The sequence below is a fragment of the Xenia sp. Carnegie-2017 genome, unplaced genomic scaffold (genome assembly GCF_021976095.1).
Source record: "Xenia sp. Carnegie-2017 unplaced genomic scaffold, XeniaSp_v1 HiC_scaffold_4, whole genome shotgun sequence".
Lineage (NCBI taxonomy): Eukaryota > Metazoa > Cnidaria > Anthozoa > Malacalcyonacea > Xeniidae > Xenia > Xenia sp. Carnegie-2017.
Window position 1 is genome coordinate 4,688,525 of NW_025813504.1, and position 5,369 is coordinate 4,693,893.

The window sequence follows — 5,369 nt, forward strand, 5'->3', positions numbered from 1 at the left end:
GGTAATGTTGTGAAGGTGGTGGGTGTCTATCGAGGACGGGACTTTATTAGTAAGTAGCGTTGCAAGGAGGGGGGGGGGCATTTAATATGCATAAGGTGTTAATTTAATATAGGGCATTTATTAGATCGTTTACGTCACATATGCCCATATATCATCTGAGAAATACAATTTGCCTTATGCAAACCAATGAGACCTTTGGGAAAACTTGAGAGCAGATCAGTGCAAGCAGGAGACCGAAGGTTTTGGTTTGCACGATTGCATCTGCTCGAGTTCCCACAAACGGCTTCAAGGCTTGCACAAGCCAGTGCAATGGTTCAAACACGAAAAACAGTTTTTACCTCTTGTATACAATGATACGAAACAATAATTCGAAACAGATAAATTTACATCGATATGCAAATTTTTTTTGGTTAATAGATTGATTTGATTGGTTGAGTTGAAGTCGGTTTGCACAGGTTAATGCACACACGGCTATAGACCAATCACCGAGCGGGTACTATTGTTTTTATTTTGTATATGGACAATGGACATCACTCACATATGTTGCATACTCTTATAAACTGTACTGCCCATATTTATGTCATTTGAGTTGAAGCAATGCCGAAAAAAGATGCATCGAGAAGAAAATATAAACCGTCTCACTTTCGAGAAGCTCGTGAACGCAGTCGCTTGTGTCCTTGATCGTTATATATGACTTTATTATAGGTTGTCAACTCTGTTTCATCAAGATTCCCTATGTCGCGTAAAATGCTCAGATGTTCTAAAAGTGTTGAGAAATAAATATAAGAGTATATCTGTTCGAGAGTGTGGGTTCATTGTACGAAAGTGTTTTCCTACGGTGAAGCGAATTCATAGCAATCATGTCTACTTTTATTCTGGCATTAGCCACATCGACGCCATTGGAAATGTTAACCAATGTCATACGGAAAATGGTATGGTTTAAAATAGCTAGCGCAGTCCCTAATTAACATAAATTTCAGAGGCACACGATAAGAATAATTTGAGGAAGTGCTTAATTTTTGGTGTTATTTGTATGTAATATTGAGAACCTTTTTTTGGGGGGGTGGGGGGGAATGATTTTCCCAAACTTTATTTTCTTGTCTCATTTCATAGATTGTTCAACTGAGAATAAAATGCTATGTGGATTACCTGATTGCATGAGTTTCAATCGGTCGGAATTGCTACGTTCCTCATCAAAGAAGCCTACATATTCATTCCCAAATGGGAATTTTGATAGCATGGAGTTATGTTGGTTTAGAGGAATGGCAGTTGCAGTGAGGAAATCTGAGTTTGATGTCATTGATGAAGCAAGAACTATTCTTAGCTTACCATCTCACCCATGTTTTCCAATCTTAATTGGTATTTGTCAGGATGAAAAGCCATTCATTTTAATAACAAAATTTTATGGTCATGTAGGAACTGGAGTATACATGTCCTTGGAAGGATTGTGCTATAGTTACGGAATCGCGTTTGCCGAGTGGATATCTTTATTAATTAAGATATGGGAAGGCATAGAATTGTTGCATTCTTGTGGATTTGCTCATGGAGGTCTTGGAGTTCAAAACATTATTGTTGTGAAACAAAAGAAAAAAAAGTTTGGGTGCCAGTATTTCTGAACCTTAATGAAGTCAAAGCCTTATGTGGAAGTATTGACAACAACTTAAGTCAGCAAGACTGCTTAGACTTTGGCATCTTGCTACATAAAGTAACTACTCTCCTGCAATAAAAGAAACATGTGCATTACGCCAGCAAGAGAAATTAACTCAATTGTCCAAAGCTATTTCTTCTGGTTGCAATGCATTGTCAATAGCAAGACGTTTAAAACATATTGCACAAACATAAATATTTTTTACTAATGCATAAGTATCTCAATTATTACAGTTATTTTTACAAAAATGATATCTTATTTGTCCATCCAGTGAATTGTGCATGTCTTTGTGTAGTTTCTATATAATGTAGTTTTTACTTTTGGGCTTTAATCTTCGAAATTTTAATTATAGAATTAGACATTCTGCATGGCTTATATGTGAATAGAAGAATATTACCTTTTAAAAAAACATGTTCAATCCAACTAAAACTGACTTATTTACAATCCAACTAAAACTAAAAACTGAGTTGATTACAATGCACATATTGCAGTGCTACCTGTTACCATTGTAAACAATGAATTTTTTTTCATTTGTGTGAAATTGAAAACTATATGTATCCCTGTTTTGATAAAATTTGAGTAACTTTCCTTTCAAAGGACTTGTTCAATATGAAGGTTTGGGTATAATCAGTAAACCTATGAGTCTCAAAAATTACATTGCCATTGTCCTTAATAATTTTTTCCAAAGATTGTTTCCTTTTTTAATAAGATGGAAGGTATTGCCTGACTCATGATTTAGCCAACATCCTGTCAATTTACCTCTTGCGCTTATCTGGTGCAGAGCTTGTAGAGATCCTGTAAATGAAAAAGCCAGAACTGACTTTCCTCATCATCACAGTACACAGGCAAAACGAAATGATTTGCCTGAGACACGTATGCATTCAATTTTTTTAACTCTGTCAAAGCTTCTGGACATAACACTTTCCAGTGTGTTGATATTATTTCTTTGATTTCAGAAATGCTATGTGTCTCAATATCCAATACCTCCACATTTTCTTTTGATACTTTAAAGTCACATTTTCCGAATACATTACTAAGCAATTCCTTGCAGTCTTTACCAAAATCTTGCAAAGGTGCACATTCTGACGTTTCAAGAATGATGGAAATACTGTCCTGGCAGTCCATGATTTTCTGTATTTCCTTTGAGCCATATTGTCGTGACTTCTTTAGGCGAATGTTATCTGGTAGTCCTTCAACATGAAAACCACCAGAAAGATATGGAACGCAAGAACCAGTCACATATTTTGCTTCACCTTTAAGAAAAATGCTCACTGACAAGAACTAACGAACATAATGACTTAACAACATGACTGTAAAAACGGTAATTTTTACAAAATTACTCACAGGAAAAAATTTTGTATCTTCCATATACTTTTTATTAAAAAACAGAGAAGATTTCTTTATGCAGGTGTATCAAAAGGTAAAATTAAACTATCACTGTAAGGTAAACACTACCATTCAGGAATATACAGGCAACCTTTGTACATAACTGTTATTAACAACATTATACTGTTTTCAAAAGTATTTAATGAAAAATTTATTCAAAAAATATTTTTTTTAAACTTGCAGCCATAGAGTGAAATACTTTATCTAGGCCTGTGGTGGTTAAAATTACACCTGAATGGTCACGTCACTCTCAATGGTGAAGACCTGCGTACAAGAATAAATAAAAAATTAACTTACTATACTTCTTGTTAAAGAGCATTCTTACATCCTCATGAGTCCATTTCTGTTTTTCTCGGTCTACATCTACCAAATATAGCATACAAATTTTTTATATACAAACTACAATTTTATCCCAAAAGCTTGCTTCGTGATTTTACACTCTTTTTAGAGAATTTAATGAAGAGTGAGAAATCACGAAGCAGGCTTGTCAATATAAAATTATAGTTTGTGAATTTTCGTCATAAAAGCGTGCTCAATATCTTTATAGATTGAGCAAAATATAAATTCATAAAAGTAAAATAAAGCATCAACTAAACTGTCATTCACTTGGTGATTGCCAAAAGGGGTGAAACACAGTGTAGCAAATGGTTTCATGATATTATATACGTACACCACTTTATCAGATATCAAAAATATTTTAATATTTACCGTTAGAAATATGCTATTTTGAGATGGGATAAACATTTTGCAACCATAAGTAACATGACATTATAGTAAAGCTCTGAAACTTAGTCACATGTAACTACTTGTGTACCATCCAGTAACTGGTATCCATGAAACTGGTGCTTACGTATCAATAGAAGTTAAACTTTATTCCTATTTTACTCTTTACCAAACATTGCTTGAAACTTGCACAAAACTGCTGGTTCATTGTGAACAAATCTTTTTCCTCCTGATGAACCAAGGACATAAAGTTCTTTTTTTCCATTCACCAGTAAGCAGCTGGCCTGGCAACCAAGATACTCCAAGTAACTGAACTAAAAGAAAAGTAAAATAATTGATAATGGTCACATTAGGCATAAGTACTGCAAAAAGCTATGTATAGTTTGCAACAATATGGACTTTAACAAATGGCATAAGATGACATTTGTTTTTATTATTATTGCTACTATTTTCTATTTACTATAAATAGTTTCTCTTGTTGTTGGTATTGCTATGATGATTATTATTTCTACAAATATAATGCTATACCATCAATGCTATTGTAATGATCATCATTACTGATGGAGAATTAAACAGAATCTTTTGTTATCCAAACACTATTCTACATATCCCAAATTATATGACATATATGTCTGCATTACATCTGTGATTAAGACAGTGAAGTATAAATATTGTCATAAAATATGAGCAACAGCAGCAACAACAATCATCTCTTCAGTGATTAATCTTCTTGGAACCAAAAGAATTTTACAATCACTTTTCACAGCATTTAGTAACTGTATAAATTTTCAATTTCACAAAAACTTTAAACTTCATACTACCATTAAATATAGTTTATTATTATTAAATCATTTCTTCATTAATTCTTTCATAGCCTTATGAAACAGTTCAACTGATACATTCCACACAACCAGAATACAAAAAAATTTCATGCCAGATGACGTTCAAGTCAAATTTCATGCCAAAAGAAAAACAAGTTTGCAATAAGAAATAACTTTCTATCTGGTAATCACTGCAACCATGTTTGCACAAAAAATACATGCTCAAAACAAAGAGTTTTACTCAACATAACACTATTAGAAATGCATACAATGTTAAGGCAATATGAACTTCCTTTATCAGAATACCATGAATTATGTACATTTCCAGAGACTAAAGTCTCCCCAATCAATAGCCTATTCTAATTTATTCTAATTACTTAATGCTACCTCTGCTATTCATTGCAAAATTAATTAATAAAACGACTGTTACCTCCTCAGCTAAAAGTTTCATATGCTGATCAACCAATTTTGTTCTTTGAGTATCATCTAATGTCACTGGGTTGTTTTTCATGTCATTAGCTTTCTGTACATATTTATTTTGCTCGGATTCTCCAAGACCAATCCATTTGCAATAATGGATAAATTTGTCAAGGCTTTCATCATAGCAAATTCTTGATGGGTAACATTCCTTAAACCCTTATTGATTATACTAAAGTGATTTAATATTTCATTCACATGATTTAAAAAATTCTGAGCAAAATAGATTATATCCGCTTGACCCCGGTAATCTGGGTGGTGGTTTGGGGACTTTTGGTGGATTACATGAGGGTAGGGGTGACTCCGAATTATTA

At 33.3% G+C, this 5,369-nt stretch overlaps 1 long non-coding RNA gene across 1 annotated transcript; it reads right to left on the reverse strand.

Annotated features, from left to right (window-relative positions):
* Positions 1–3,282: 3,282 nt before the first annotated feature.
* LOC124455421 lies at positions 3,283–5,127 on the reverse strand. Its single transcript, XR_006951840.1, has 3 exons — positions 5,009–5,127; positions 3,927–4,071; positions 3,283–3,397 (listed from the first exon to the last, which is right to left on the reverse strand). It is a non-coding gene; the product is annotated as an uncharacterized LOC124455421 (long non-coding RNA).
* Between the last annotated feature and the right edge of the window lie 242 nt (positions 5,128–5,369).